Here is a 17,322-nt window from a genome sequence, read left to right on the forward strand (position 1 = left end):
TTCTGAGCCAGTCAGTTACACTGTGATTCCAAGGGTTGAGAATCTGTCTGGTTTAGGCAAATTTTCATGAAGCTGAAAAATGCTCTTAAATGGTAGTTAAATCGGCATGCTTTTAATGCCTGGCTAGGGTTAGGGTTACAAGAACCATAGAATTTTGCCCGCTGTTGCACTTTTAGCTGCACTTTAAATGACAAAATGAAGAGAGTTTACCCATTAGAACAGGTATTCTTCACACTTTTCATCTGGCTCAGTTTTGGATAAAATCACTGGATAGGGCAATATACAAAAAGGTGACCAAAACTGTCCGAAAACTAAAAGTGCAGATAGGAGCAAATTATCACTCATCCTAAAGATAACTGGGGACCCGGAATGCGGCACTGACAGTAAAAAACTTCTACCTGTTGTGGGAATGCTAACCCTAACCCTAGCTAGGGTTTCAAATGTGCATTCCAGCAGGGTGTCTCAGAAGCCCTCCAAACATCAAAGATGATTTTTTTCCTCAAACTCCAAAAAATCAGTCTCAAACTATCAAAATGTTTTTTAAAACCTCTAGGAGATGTATCTTCTTTAATAATCTGTCTGGTTTAGGCAAATTGTCATGAAGCTGAAAAATGCTCTTAAATGGTAGTTAAATCGGCATGCTTTTAATGCCTGGCTAGGGTTAGGGTTACAAGAACCATAGAATGTTGCCCGCTGTTGCACTTTTAGCTGCACATTAAATGACAAAATGAAGAGAGTTTACCCATTAGAACAGGTATTCTTGACACTTTTCTTCTGGCTCAGTTTTGGATAAAATCACTGGATAGGGCAATGTACAAAAAGGTGACCAAAACTGTCCGAAAACTAAAAGTGCAGATAGGAGCAAATTATCACTCATCCTAAAGATAACTGGGGACCCGGAATGCAGCACTGACAGTAAAAAACTTCTACCTGTTGTGGGAATGCTAACCCTAACCCTAGCTAGGGTTTCAAATGTAAATTCCGGCAGGGTGTCTCAGAAGCCCTCCAAACATCAAAGATGATTTTTTTCCTCAAACTCCAAAAAATCAGTCTCAAACTATCAAAATGTTTTTTAAAACCTCTAGGAGATGTATCTTCTTTAATAATCTGTTTTGTTTAGGCAAATTTTCATGAAGCTGAAAAATGCTGGTAAATGGTAGTTAAATCATTTGAAACCCTAGCTAGGGTTAGGGTTAGCATTCCCACAACAGGTAGAAGTTTTTTACTGTCAGTGCTGCATTCCGGGCCCCCAGTTATCTTTAGGATGAGTGATAATTTTCTCCTATCTGCACTTTTAGTTTTCGGACAGTTTTGGTCACCTTTTTGTATATTGCCCTATCCAGTGATTTTATCCAAAACTGAGCCAGATGAAAAGTGTGAAGAATATCTGTTCTAATGGGTAAACTCTCTTCATTTTGTTAGTTAATGTTAGCTTTTAAATGGTAGTTAAATTGGCATGCTTTTAATGCCTGGCTAGGGTTAGGGTTACAAGAACCATAGAATTTTGCCCGCTGTTGCACTTTTAGCTGCACTTTAAATGACAAAATGAAGAGAGTTTACCCATTAGAACAGGTATTCTTCACACTTTTCATCTGGCTCAGTTTTGGATAAAATCACTGGATAGGGCAATATACAAAAAGGTGACCAAAACTTTCCGAAAACTAAAAGTGCAGATTTGTGAAAATGATCACTCATCCTAAAGATAACTGGGGGCCCGGAATGCAGCACTGACAGTAAAAAACTTCTACCTGTTGTGGGAATGCTAACCCTAACCCTAGCTAGGGTTTCAAATGTGCATTCCAGCAGGGTGTCTCAGAAGCCTTCCAAACATCAAAGATGAATTTTTTCCTCAAACTCCAAAAAATCAGTCTCAAACTATCAAAACGGTTTCTAAAACCTCTAGGAAATGTATCTTCTTTAGTATTCTGTCTGGTTTAGGCAAATTTTCATTAAGCTGAAAAATGCTGTTAAATGCTAGTTAAATCGGCATGCTTTTAATGTCTGGCTAGGGTTAGGGTGTCAAGAACCATAGAATTTTGCCCGCTGTTGCACTTTTAGCTGCACTTTAAATGACAAAATGAAGAGAGTTTACCCATTAGAACAGATATTCTTCACACTTTTCATCTGGCTCAGTTTTGGATAAAATCACTGGATAGGGCAATATACAAAAAGGTGAACAAAACTGTCCGAAAACTAAAAGTGCAGATAGGAGCAAATTATCACTCATCCTAAAGATAACTGGGGACCCGGAATGCAGCACTGACAGTAAAAAACTTCTACCTGTTGTGGGAATGCTAACCCTAACCCTAGCTAGGGTTTCAAATGTAAATTCCGGCAGGGTGTCTCAGAAGCCCTCCAAACATCAAAGATGAATTTTTTCCTCAAACTCCAAAAAATCAGTCTCAAACTATCAAAACGGTTTCTAAAACCTCTAGGAAATGTATCTTCTTTAATATTCTGTCTGGTTTAGGCAAATTTTCATGAAGCTGAAAAATGCTTTTAAATGGTAGTTAAATTGGCATGCTTTTAATGCCTGGCTAGGGTTAGGGTTACAAGAACCATAGAATTTTGCCCGCTGTTGCACTTTTAGCTGCACATTAAATGACAAAATGAAGAGAGTTTACCCATTAGAACAGGTATTCTTCACACTTTTCATCTGTCTCAGTTTTGGATAAAATCACTGGATAGGGCAATATACAAAAAGGTGACCAAAACTTTCCGAAAACTAAAAGTGCAGATTTGAGAAAATGATCACTCATCCTAAAGATAACTGGGGGCCCGGAATGCAGCACTGACAGTAAAAAACTTCTACCTGTTGTGGGAATGCTAACCCTAACCCTAGCTAGGCTTTCAAATGTGGATTCCAGCAGGGTGTCTCAGAAGCCCTCCAAACATCAAAGATGATTTTTTTCCTCAAACCAAAAAATATCAGTCTTAAACTATCAAAACGGTTTTTAAAAACTCTTGGAAATGTATAATCTTTAATAATCTGTTTTGTTCAGGCAAATTTTCATGAAGCTGAAAAATGCTGTTAAATGGTAGTTAAATCGGCATGCTTTTAATGCCTGGCTAGGGTTAGGGTTACAAGAACCATAGAATTTTGCCCGCTGTTGCACTTTAAGCTGCTCTTTAAATGACAAAATGAAGAGAGTTTACCCATTAGAACAGGTATTCTTCATACTTTTCATCTGGCTCAGTTTTGGATAAAATCACTGGATAGGGCAATATACAAAAAGGTGACCAAAACTGTCCGAAAACTAAAAGTGCAGATAGGAGCAAATTATCACTCATCCTAAAGATAACTGGGGGCCCGGAATGCAGCACTGACAGTAAAAAACTTCTACCTGTTGTGGGAATGCTAACCCTAACCCTAGCTAGGGTTTCAAATGTGCATTCCAGCAGGGTGTCTCAGAAGCCCTCCAAACATCAAAGATGAATTTTTTCCTCAAACTCCAAAAAATCAGTCTCAAACTATCAAAACGGTTTCTAAAACCTCTAGGAAATGTATCTTCTTTAATATTCTGTCTGGTTTAGGCAAATTGTCATGAAGCTGAAAAATGCTCTTAAATGGTAGTTAAATCGGCATGCTTTTAATGCCTGGCTAGGGTTAGGGTTACAAGAACCATAGAATTTTGCCCGCTGTTGCACTTTTAGCTGCACTTTAAATGACAAAATGAAGAGAGTTTACCCATTAGAACAGGTATTCTTCACACTTTTCATCTGGCTCAGTTTTGGATAAAATCATTGGATAGGGCAATATACAAAAAGGTGACCAAAACTGTCCGAAAACTAAAAGTGCAGATAGGAGCAAATTATCATTCACCCTTAAGATAACTGGGGGCCCGGAATGCAGCACTGACAGTAAAAAACTTCTACCTGTTGTGGAAATGCTAACCCTAACCCTAGTTAGGGTTTCAAATGTACGTTCCGGCAGGGTGTTTCAGAAGCCCTCCAAACATCAAAGATGATTTTTTTCCTCAAACTCCAAAAAATCAGTCTCAAACTATCAAAATGTTTTTTAAAACCTCTAGGAGATGTATCTTCTTTAATAATCTGTCTGGTTTAGGCAAATTTTCATGAAGCTGAAAAATGCTGTTAAATGGTAGTTAAATCGGCATGCTTTTAATGCCTCGCTAGGGTTAGGGTTACAAGAACCATAGAATGTTGCCCGCTGTTGCACTTTTAGCTGCACATTAAATGACAAAATGAAGAGAGTTTACCCATTAGAACAGGTATTCTTGACACTTTTCTTCTGGCTCAGTTTTGGATAAAATCACTGGATAGGGCAATGTACAAAAAGGTGACCAAAACTGTCCGAAAACTAAAAGTGCAGATAGGAGCAAATTATCACTCATCCTAAAGATAACTGGGGACCCGGAATGCAGCACTGACAGTAAAAAACTTCTACCTGTTGTGGGAATGCTAACCCTAACCCTAGCTAGGGTTTCAAATGTAAATTCCGGCAGGGTGTCTCAGAAGCCCTCCAAACATCAAAGATGAATTTTTTCCTCAAACTCCAAAAAATCAGTCTCAAACTATCAAAACGGTTTCTAAAACCTCTAGGAAATGTATCTTCTTTAATATTCTGTCTGGTTTAGGCAAATTTTCATGAAGCTGAAAAATGCTGTTAAATGGTAGTTAAATCGGCATGCTTTTAATGCCTGGCTAGGGTTAGGGTTACAAGAACCATAGAATTTTGCCCGCTGTTGCACTTTTAGCTGCACTTTAAATGACAAAATGAAGAGAGTTTACCCATTAGAACAGGTATTCTTCACACTTTTCATCTGGCTCAGTTTTGGATAAAATCACTGGATAGGGTATTATACAAAAAGGTGACCAAAACTGTCCGAAAACTAAAAGTGCAGATAGGAGCAAATTATCACTCATCCTAAAGATAACTGGGGACCCGGAATGCAGCACTGACAGTAAAAAACTTCTACCTGTTGTGGGAATGCTAACACTAACCCTAGCTAGGGTTTCAAATGTGCATTCCAGCAGGGTGTCTCAGAAGCCCTCCAAACATCAAAGATGATTTTTTTCCTCAAACCCAAAAAAATCAGTCTTAAACTATCAAAACGGTTTTTAAAAACTCTAGGAAATGTATCTTCTTTTTTACTGTCAGTGCCGCATTCCGGGTCCCCAGTTATCTTTAGGATGAGTGATAATTTGCTCCTATCTGCACTTTTAGTTTTCGGACAGTTTTGGTCACCTTTTTGTATATTGCCCTATCCAGTGATTTTATCCAAAACTGAGCCAGATGAAAAGTGTGAAGAATACCTGTTCTAATGGGTAAACTCTCTTCATTTTGTCATTTAAAGTGCAGCTAAAAGTGCAACAGCGGGCAAAATTCTATGGTTCTTGTAACCCTAACCCTAGCCAGGCATTAAAAGCATGCCGATTTAACTACCATTTAAGAGCATTTTTCAGCTTCATGAAAATTTGCCTAAACCAGACAGATTATTAAAGAAGATACATTTCCTAGAGGTTTTAGAAACCGTTTTGATAGTTTGAGACTGATTTTTTGGAGTTTGAGGAAAAAATTCATCTTTGATGTTTGGAGGGCTTCTGAGACACCCTGCTGGAATGCACATTTGAAACCCTAGCTAGGGTTAGGGTTAGCATTCCCACAACAGGTAGAAGTTTTTTACTGTCAGTGCTGCATTCCGGGCCCCCAGTTATCTTTAGGATGAGTGATAATTTGCTCCTATCTGCACTTTTAGTTTTCGGACAGTTTTGGTCACCTTTTTGTATATTGCCCTATCCAGTGATTTTATCCAAAACTGAGCCAGATGAAAAGTGTGAAGAATACCTGTTCTAATGGGTAAACTCTCTTCATTTTGTCATTTAAAGAGCAGCTTAAAGTGCAACAGCGGGCAAAATTCTATGGTTCTTGTAACCCTAACCCTAGCCAGGCATTAAAAGCATGCCGATTTAACTACATTTAACAGCATTTTTCAGCTTCATGAAAATTTGCCTGAACAAAACAGATTATTAAAGATGATACATTTCCTAGAGTTTTTAAAAACCGTTTTGATAGTTTAAGACTGATATTTTTTGGTTTGAGGAAAAAAATCATCTTTGATGTTTGGAGGGCTTCTGAGACATCCTGCTGGAATCCACATTTGAAAACCTAGCTAGGATTAGGGTTAGCATTCCCACAACAGGTAGAAGTTTTTTACTGTCAGTGCTGCATTCCGGGCCCCCAGTTATCTTTAGGATGAGTGATCATTTTCTCAAATCTGCACTTTTAGTTTTCGGAAAGTTTTGGTCACCTTTTTGTATATTGCCCTATCCAGTGATTTTATCCAAAACTGAGCCAGATGAAAAGTGTGAAGAATACCTGTTCTAATGGGTAAACTCTCTTCATTTTGTCATTTAAAGTGCAGCTAAAAGTGCAACAGCGGGCAAAATTCTATGGTTCTTGTAACCCTAACCCTAGCCAGGCATTAAAAGCATGCCGATTTAACTACCATTTAAAAGCATTTTTCAGCTTCATGAAAATTTGCCTAAACCAGACAGAATATTAGAGAAGATACATTTCCTAGAGGTTTTAGAAACCGTTTTGATAGTTTGAGACTGATTTTTTGGAGTTTGAGGAAAAAAATCATCTTTGATGTTTGGAGGGCTTCTGAGACACCCTGCCGGAATTTACATTTGAAACCCTAGCTAGGGTTAGGGTTAGCATTCCCACAACAGGTAGAAGTTTTTTACTGTCAGTGCTGCATTCCGGGTCCCCAGTTATCTTTAGGATGAGTGATAATTTGCTCCTATCTGCACATTTAGTTTTCGGACAGTTTTGTTCACCTTTCTGTATATTGCCCTATCCAGTGATTTTATCCAAAACTGAGCCAGATGAAAAGTGTGAAGAATATCTGTTCTAATGGGTAAACTCTCTTCATTTTGTCATTTAAAGTGCAGCTAAAAGTGCAACAGCGGGCAAAATTCTATGGTTCTTGACACCCTAACCCTAGCCAGACATTAAAAGCATGCCGATTTAACTACCATTTAACAGCATTTTTCAGCTTCATGAAAATTTGCCTAAACCAGACAGAATACTAAAGAAGATACATTTCCTAGAGGTTTTAGAAACCGTTTTGATAGTTTGAGACTGATTTTTTGGAGTTTGAGGAAAAAATTCATCTTTGATGTTTGGAAGGCTTCTGAGACACCCTGCTGGAATCCACATTTGAAACCCTAGCTAGGGTTAGGGTTAGCATTCCCACAACAGGTAGAAGTTTTTTACTGTCAGTGCTGCATTCCGGGCCCCCAGTTATCTTTAGGATGAGTGATAATTTTCTCCTATCTGCACTTTTAGTTTTCGGACAGTTTTGGTCACCTTTTTGTATATTGCCCTATCCAGTGATTTTATCCAAAACTGAGCCAGATGAAAAGTGTGAAGAATATCTGTTCTAATGGGTAAACTCTCTTCATTTTGTCATTTAAAGTGCAGCTAAAAGTGCAACAGCGGGCAAAATTCTATGGTTCTTGTAACCCTAACCCTAGCCAGGCATTAAAAGCATGCCGATTTAACTACCATTTAACAGCATTTTTCAGCTTCATGAAAATTTGCCTAAACCAGACAGAATATTAAAGAAGATACATTTCCTAGAGGTTTTAGAAACCGTTTTGATAGTTTGAGACTGATTTTTTGGAGTTTGAGGAAAAAATTCATCTTTGATGTTTGGAGGGCTTCTGAGACACCCTGCCGGAATTTACATTTGAAACCCTAGCTAGGGTTAGGGTTAGCATTCCCACAACAGGTAGAAGTTTTTTACTGTCAGTGCTGCATTCCGGGTCCCCAGTTATCTTTAGGATGAGTGATAATTTGCTCCTATCTGCACTTTTAGTTTTCGGACAGTTTTGGTCACCTTTTTGTACATTGCCCTATCCAGTGATTTTATCCAAAACTGAGCCAGAAGAAAAGTGTCAAGAATACCTGTTCTAATGGGTAAACTCTCTTCATTTTGTCATTTAATGTGCAGCTAAAAGTGCAACAGCGGGCAACATTCTATGGTTCTTGTAACCCTAACCCTAGCCAGGCATTAAAAGCATGCCGATTTAACTACCATTTAACAGCATTTTTCAGCTTCATGAAAATTTGCCTAAACCAGACAGATTATTAAAGAAGATACATCTCCTAGAGGTTTTAAAAAACATTTTGATAGTTTGAGACTGATTTTTTGGAGTTTGAGGAAAAAATCATCTTTGATGTTTGGAGGGCTTCTGAAACACCCTGCCGGAACGTACATTTGAAACCCTAACTAGGGTTAGGGTTAGCATTTCCACAACAGGTAGAAGTTTTTTACTGTCAGTGCTGCATTCCGGGCCCCCAGTTATCTTAAGGGTGAATGATAATTTGCTCCTATCTGCACTTTTAGTTTTCGGACAGTTTTGGTCACCTTTTTGTATATTGCCCTATCCAATGATTTTATCCAAAACTGAGCCAGATGAAAAGTGTGAAGAATACCTGTTCTAATGGGTAAACTCTCTTCATTTTGTCATTTAAAGTGCAGCTAAAAGTGCAACAGCGGGCAAAATTCTATGGTTCTTGTAACCCTAACCCTAGCCAGGCATTAAAAGCATGCCGATTTAACTACCATTTAAGAGCATTTTTCAGCTTCATGACAATTTGCCTAAACCAGACAGAATATTAAAGAAGATACATTTCCTAGAGGTTTTAGAAACCGTTTTGATAGTTTGAGACTGATTTTTTGGAGTTTGAGGAAAAAATTCATCTTTGATGTTTGGAGGGCTTCTGAGAAACCCTGCTGGAATGCACATTTGAAACCCTAGCTAGGGTTAGGGTTAGCATTCCCACAACAGGTAGAAGTTTTTTACTGTCAGTGCTGCATTCCGGGCCCCCAGTTATCTTTAGGATGAGTGATAATTTGCTCCTATCTGCACTTTTAGTTTTCGGACAGTTTTGGTCACCTTTTTGTATATTGCCCTATCCAGTGATTTTATCCAAAACTGAGCCAGATGAAAAGTATGAAGAATACCTGTTCTAATGGGTAAACTCTCTTCATTTTGTCATTTAAAGAGCAGCTTAAAGTGCAACAGCGGGCAAAATTCTATGGTTCTTGTAACCCTAACCCTAGCCAGGCATTAAAAGCATGCCGATTTAACTACCATTTAACAGCATTTTTCAGCTTCATGAAAATTTGCCTGAACAAAACAGATTATTAAAGATGATACATTTCCAAGAGTTTTTAAAAACCGTTTTGATAGTTTAAGACTGATATTTTTTGGTTTGAGGAAAAAAATCATCTTTGATGTTTGGAGGGCTTCTGAGACACCCTGCTGGAATCCACATTTGAAAGCCTAGCTAGGGTTAGGGTTAGCATTCCCACAACAGGTAGAAGTTTTTTACTGTCAGTGCTGCATTCCGGGCCCCCAGTTATCTTTAGGATGAGTGATCATTTTCTCAAATCTGCACTTTTAGTTTTCGGAAAGTTTTGGTCACCTTTTTGTATATTGCCCTATCCAGTGATTTTATCCAAAACTGAGACAGATGAAAAGTGTGAAGAATACCTGTTCTAATGGGTAAACTCTCTTCATTTTGTCATTTAAAGTGCAGCTAAAAGTGCAACAGCGGGCAAAATTCTATGGTTCTTGTAACCCTAACCCTAGCCAGGCATTAAAAGCATGCCGATTTAACTACCATTTAAGAGCATTTTTCAGCTTCATGAAAATTTGCCTAAACCAGACAGATTATTAAAGAAGATACATTTCCGAGAGGTTTTAGAAACCGTTTTGATAGTTTGAGACTGATTTTTTGGAGTTTGAGGAAAAAATTCATCTTTGATGTTTGGAGGGCTTCTGAGACACCCTGCTGGAATGCACATTTGAAACCCTAGCTAGGGTTAGGGTTAGCATTCACACAACAGGTAGAAGTTTTTTACTGTCAGTGCTGCATTCCGGGCCCCCAGTTATCTTTAGGATGAGTGATAATTTGCTCCTATCTGCACTTTTAGTTTTCGGACAGTTTTGGTCACCTTTTTGTATATTGCCCTATCCAGTGATTTTATCCAAAACTGAGCCAGATGAAAAGTGTGAAGAATACCTGTTCTAATGGGTAAACTCTCTTCATTTTGTCATTTAAAGAGCAGCTTAAAGTGCAACAGCGGGCAAAATTCTATGGTTCTTGTAACCCTAACCCTAGCCAGGCATTAAAAGCATGCCGATTTAACTACATTTAACAGCATTTTTCAGCTTCATGAAAATTTGCCTGAACAAAACAGATTATTAAAGATGATACATTTCCTAGAGTTTTTAAAAACCGTTTTGATAGTTTAAGACTGATATTTTTTGGTTTGAGGAAAAAAATCATCTTTGATGTTTGGAGGGCTTCTGAGACATCCTGCTGGAATCCACATTTGAAAACCTAGCTAGGATTAGGGTTAGCATTCCCACAACAGGTAGAAGTTTTTTACTGTCAGTGCTGCATTCCGGGCCCCCAGTTATCTTTAGGATGAGTGATCATTTTCTCAAATCTGCACTTTTAGTTTTCGGAAAGTTTTGGTCACCTTTTTGTATATTGCCCTATCCAGTGATTTTATCCAAAACTGAGCCAGATGAAAAGTGTGAAGAATACCTGTTCTAATGGGTAAACTCTCTTCATTTTGTCATTTAAAGTGCAGCTAAAAGTGCAACAGCGGGCAAAATTCTATGGTTCTTGTAACCCTAACCCTAGCCAGGCATTAAAAGCATGCCGATTTAACTACCATTTAAAAGCATTTTTCAGCTTCATGAAAATTTGCCTAAACCAGACAGAATATTAGAGAAGATACATTTCCTAGAGGTTTTAGAAACCGTTTTGATAGTTTGAGACTGATTTTTTGGAGTTTGAGGAAAAAAATCATCTTTGATGTTTGGAGGGCTTCTGAGACACCCTGCCGGAATTTACATTTGAAACCCTAGCTAGGGTTAGGGTTAGCATTCCCACAACAGGTAGAAGTTTTTTACTGTCAGTGCTGCATTCCGGGTCCCCAGTTATCTTTAGGATGAGTGATAATTTGCTCCTATCTGCACATTTAGTTTTCGGACAGTTTTGTTCACCTTTCTGTATATTGCCCTATCCAGTGATTTTATCCAAAACTGAGCCAGATGAAAAGTGTGAAGAATATCTGTTCTAATGGGTAAACTCTCTTCATTTTGTCATTTAAAGTGCAGCTAAAAGTGCAACAGCGGGCAAAATTCTATGGTTCTTGACACCCTAACCCTAGCCAGACATTAAAAGCATGCCGATTTAACTACCATTTAACAGCATTTTTCAGCTTCATGAAAATTTGCCTAAACCAGACAGAATACTAAAGAAGATACATTTCCTAGAGGTTTTAGAAACCGTTTTGATAGTTTGAGACTGATTTTTTGGAGTTTGAGGAAAAAATTCATCTTTGATGTTTGGAAGGCTTCTGAGACACCCTGCTGGAATCCACATTTGAAACCCTAGCTAGGGTTAGGGTTAGCATTCCCACAACAGGTAGAAGTTTTTTACTGTCAGTGCTGCATTCCGGGCCCCCAGTTATCTTTAGGATGAGTGATAATTTTCTCCTATCTGCACTTTTAGTTTTCGGACAGTTTTGGTCACCTTTTTGTATATTGCCCTATCCAGTGATTTTATCCAAAACTGAGCCAGATGAAAAGTGTGAAGAATATCTGTTCTAATGGGTAAACTCTCTTCATTTTGTCATTTAAAGTGCAGCTAAAAGTGCAACAGCGGGCAAAATTCTATGGTTCTTGTAACCCTAACTCTAGCCAGGCATTAAAAGCATGCCGATTTAACTACCATTTAACAGCATTTTTCAGCTTCATGAAAATTTGCCTAAACCAGACAGAATATTAAAGAAGATACATTTCCTAGAGGTTTTAGAAACCGTTTTGATAGTTTGAGACTGATTTTTTGGAGTTTGAGGAAAAAATTCATCTTTGATGTTTGGAGGGCTTCTGAGACACCCTGCCGGAATTTACATTTGAAACCCTAGCTAGGGTTAGGGTTAGCATTCCCACAACAGGTAGAAGTTTTTTACTGTCAGTGCTGCATTCCGGGTCCCCAGTTATCTTTAGGATGAGTGATAATTTGCTCCTATCTGCACTTTTAGTTTTCGGACAGTTTTGGTCACCTTTTTGTACATTGCCCTATCCAGTGATTTTATCCAAAACTGAGCCAGAAGAAAAGTGTCAAGAATACCTGTTCTAATGGGTAAACTCTCTTCATTTTGTCATTTAATGTGCAGCTAAAAGTGCAACAGCGGGCAACATTCTATGGTTCTTGTAACCCTAACCCTAGCCAGGCATTAAAAGCATGCCGATTTAACTACCATTTAACAGCATTTTTCAGCTTCATGAAAATTTGCCTAAACCAGACAGATTATTAAAGAAGATACATCTCCTAGAGGTTTTAAAAAACATTTTGATAGTTTGAGACTGATTTTTTGGAGTTTGAGGAAAAAATCATCTTTGATGTTTGGAGGGCTTCTGAAACACCCTGCCGGAACGTACATTTGAAACCCTAACTAGGGTTAGGGTTAGCATTTCCACAACAGGTAGAAGTTTTTTACTGTCAGTGCTGCATTCCGGGCCCCCAGTTATCTTAAGGGTGAATGATAATTTGCTCCTATCTGCACTTTTAGTTTTCGGACAGTTTTGGTCACCTTTTTGTATATTGCCCTATCCAATGATTTTATCCAAAACTGAGCCAGATGAAAAGTGTGAAGAATACCTGTTCTAATGGGTAAACTCTCTTCATTTTGTCATTTAAAGTGCAGCTAAAAGTGCAACAGCGGGCAAAATTCTATGGTTCTTGTAACCCTAACCCTAGCCAGGCATTAAAAGCATGCCGATTTAACTACCATTTAAGAGCATTTTTCAGCTTCATGACAATTTGCCTAAACCAGACAGAATATTAAAGAAGATACATTTCCTAGAGGTTTTAGAAACCGTTTTGATAGTTTGAGACTGATTTTTTGGAGTTTGAGGAAAAAATTCATCTTTGATGTTTGGAGGGCTTCTGAGAAACCCTGCTGGAATGCACATTTGAAACCCTAGCTAGGGTTAGGGTTAGCATTCCCACAACAGGTAGAAGTTTTTTACTGTCAGTGCTGCATTCCGGGCCCCCAGTTATCTTTAGGATGAGTGATAATTTGCTCCTATCTGCACTTTTAGTTTTCGGACAGTTTTGGTCACCTTTTTGTATATTGCCCTATCCAGTGATTTTATCCAAAACTGAGCCAGATGAAAAGTATGAAGAATACCTGTTCTAATGGGTAAACTCTCTTCATTTTGTCATTTAAAGAGCAGCTTAAAGTGCAACAGCGGGCAAAATTCTATGGTTCTTGTAACCCTAACCCTAGCCAGGCATTAAAAGCATGCCGATTTAACTACCATTTAACAGCATTTTTCAGCTTCATGAAAATTTGCCTGAACAAAACAGATTATTAAAGATGATACATTTCCAAGAGTTTTTAAAAACCGTTTTGATAGTTTAAGACTGATATTTTTTGGTTTGAGGAAAAAAATCATCTTTGATGTTTGGAGGGCTTCTGAGACACCCTGCTGGAATCCACATTTGAAAGCCTAGCTAGGGTTAGGGTTAGCATTCCCACAACAGGTAGAAGTTTTTTACTGTCAGTGCTGCATTCCGGGCCCCCAGTTATCTTTAGGATGAGTGATCATTTTCTCAAATCTGCACTTTTAGTTTTCGGAAAGTTTTGGTCACCTTTTTGTATATTGCCCTATCCAGTGATTTTATCCAAAACTGAGACAGATGAAAAGTGTGAAGAATACCTGTTCTAATGGGTAAACTCTCTTCATTTTGTCATTTAATGTGCAGCTAAAAGTGCAACAGCGGGCAAAATTCTATGGTTCTTGTAACCCTAACCCTAGCCAGGCATTAAAAGCATGCCAATTTAACTACCATTTAAAAGCATTTTTCAGCTTCATGAAAATTTGCCTAAACCAGACAGAATATTAAAGAAGATACATTTCCTAGAGGTTTTAGAAACCGTTTTGATAGTTTGAGACTGATTTTTTGGAGTTTGAGGAAAAAATTCATCTTTGATGTTTGGAGGGCTTCTGAGACACCCTGCCGGAATTTACATTTGAAACCCTAGCTAGGGTTAGGGTTAGCATTCCCACAACAGGTAGAAGTTTTTTACTGTCAGTGCTGCATTCCGGGTCCCCAGTTATCTTTAGGATGAGTGATAATTTGCTCCTATCTGCACTTTTAGTTTTCGGACAGTTTTGTTCACCTTTTTGTATATTGCCCTATCCAGTGATTTTATCCAAAACTGAGCCAGATGAAAAGTGTGAAGAATATCTGTTCTAATGGGTAAACTCTCTTCATTTTGTCATTTAAAGTGCAGCTAAAAGTGCAACAGCGGGCAAAATTCTATGGTTCTTGACACCCTAACCCTAGCCAGACATTAAAAGCATGCCGATTTAACTAGCATTTAACAGCATTTTTCAGCTTCATGAAAATTTGCCTAAACCAGACAGAATACTAAAGAAGATACATTTCCTAGAGGTTTTCGAAACCGTTTTGATAGTTTGAGACTGATTTTTTGGAGTTTGAGGAAAAAATTCATCTTTGATGTTTGGAAGGCTTCTGAGACACCCTGCTGGAATGCACATTTGAAACCCTAGCTAGGGTTAGGGTTAGCATTCCCACAACAGGTAGAAGTTTTTTACTGTCAGTGCTGCATTCCGGGCCCCCAGTTATCTTTAGGATGAGTGATCATTTTCACAAATCTGCACTTTTAGTTTTCGGAAAGTTTTGGTCACCTTTTTGTATATTGCCCTATCCAGTGATTTTATCCAAAACTGAGCCAGATGAAAAGTGTGAAGAATACCTGTTCTAATGGGTAAACTCTCTTCATTTTGTCATTTAAAGTGCAGCTAAAAGTGCAACAGCGGGCAAAATTCTATGGTTCTTGTAACCCTAACCCTAGCCAGGCATTAAAAGCATGCCAATTTAACTACCATTTAAAAGCTAACATTAACTAACAAAATGAAGAGAGTTTACCCATTAGAACAGATATTCTTCACACTTTTCATCTGGCTCAGTTTTGGATAAAATCACTGGATAGGGCAATATACAAAAAGGTGACCAAAACTGTCCGAAAACTAAAAGTGCAGATAGGAGAAAATTATCACTCATCCTAAAGATAACTGGGGGCCCGGAATGCAGCACTGACAGTAAAAAACTTCTACCTGTTGTGGGAATGCTAACCCTAACCCTAGCTAGGGTTTCAAATGATTTAACTACCATTTACCAGCATTTTTCAGCTTCATGAAAATTTGCCTAAACAAAACAGATTATTAAAGAAGATACATTTCCTAGAGGTTTTAGAAACCGTTTTGATAGTTTGAGACTGATTTTTTGGAGTTTGAGGAAAAAAATCATCTTTGATGTTTGGAGGGCTTCTGAGACACCCTGCCGGAATTTACATTTGAAACCCTAGCTAGGGTTAGGGTTAGCATTCCCACAACAGGTAGAAGTTTTTTACTGTCAGTGCTGCATTCCGGGTCCCCAGTTATCTTTAGGATGAGTGATAATTTGCTCCTATCTGCACTTTTAGTTTTCGGACAGTTTTGGTCACCTTTTTGTACATTGCCCTATCCAGTGATTTTATCCAAAACTGAGCCAGAAGAAAAGTGTCAAGAATACCTGTTCTAATGGGTAAACTCTCTTCATTTTGTCATTTAATGTGCAGCTAAAAGTGCAACAGCGGGCAACATTCTATGGTTCTTGTAACCCTAACCCTAGCCAGGCATTAAAAGCATGCCGATTTAACTACCATTTAACAGCATTTTTCAGCTTCATGAAAATTTGCCTAAACCAGACAGATTATTAAAGAAGATACATCTCCTAGAGGTTTTAAAAAACATTTTGATAGTTTGAGACTGATTTTTTGGAGTTTGAGGAAAAAAATCATCTTTGATGTTTGGAGGGCTTCTGAGACACCCTGCCGGAATTTACATTTGAAACCCTAGCTAGGGTTAGGGTTAGCATTCCCACAACAGGTAGAAGTTTTTTACTGTCAGTGCTGCATTCCGGGCCCCCAGTTATCTTAAGGGTGAATGATAATTTGCTCCTATCTGCACTTTTAGTTTTCGGACAGTTTTGGTCACCTTTTTGTATATTGCCCTATCCAATGATTTTATCCAAAACTGAGCCAGATGAAAAGTGTGAAGAATACCTGTTCTAATGGGTAAACTCTCTTCATATTGACATTTAAAGTGCAGCTAAAAGTGCAACAGCGTCAAAATTCTATGGTTCTTGTAACCCTAACCCTAGCCAGACATTAAAAGCATGCCGATTTAACTACCATTTAAGAGCATTTTTCAGCTTCATGACAATTTGCCTAAACCAGACAGATTATTAAAGAAGATACTTTTCCTAGAGGTTTTAGAAACCGTTTTGATAGTTTGAGACTGATTTTTTGGAGTTTGAGAAAAAATTCAACTTTGATGGAGGGCTTCTGAGACACCCTGCTGGAATGCACATTTGAAACCCTAGCTAGGGTTAGGGTTAGCATTCCCACAACAGGTAGAAGTTTTTTACTGTCAGTGCCGCATTCCGGGTCCCCAGTTATCTTTAGGATGAGTGATAATTTGCTCCTATCTGCACTTTTAGTTTTCGGACAGTTTTGGTCACCTTTTTGTATATTGCCCTATCCAGTGATTTTATCCAAAACTGAGCCAGATGAAAAGTGTGAAGAATACCTGTTCTAATGGGTAAACTCTCTTCATTTTGTCATTTAAAGTGCAGCTAAAAGTGCAACAGCGGGCAAAATTCTATGGTTCTTGTAACCCTAACCCTAGCCAGGCATTAAAAGCATGCCGATTTAACTACCATTTAAGAGCATTTTTCAGCTTCATGAAAATTTGCCTAAACCAGACAGATTATTAAAGAAGATACATTTCCTAGAGGTTTTAGAAACCGTTTTGATAGTTTGAGAATGATTTTTTGGAGTTTGACGAAAAAATTCAGCTTTGATGTTTGGAGGGCTTCTGAGACACCCTGCTGGAATGCACATTTGAAACCCTAGCTAGGGTTAGGGTTAGCATTCCCACAACAGGTAGAAGTTTTTTACTGTCAGTGCTGCATTCCGGGCCCCCAGTTATCTTTAGGGTGAATGATAATTTGCTCCTATCTGCACTTTTAGTTTTCGGACAGTTTTGGTCACCTTTTTGTATATTGCCCTATCCAGTGATTTTATCCAAAACTGAGCCAGATGAAAAGTGTGAAGAATACCTGTTCTAATGGGTAAACTCTCTTCATTTTGTCATTTAAAGTGCAGCTAAAAGTGCAACAGCGGG

Source organism: Lepisosteus oculatus, chromosome 18 (genome assembly GCF_040954835.1).
Source record: "Lepisosteus oculatus isolate fLepOcu1 chromosome 18, fLepOcu1.hap2, whole genome shotgun sequence".
In the NCBI taxonomy this organism is placed as follows: Eukaryota; Metazoa; Chordata; class Actinopteri; order Semionotiformes; family Lepisosteidae; genus Lepisosteus; species Lepisosteus oculatus.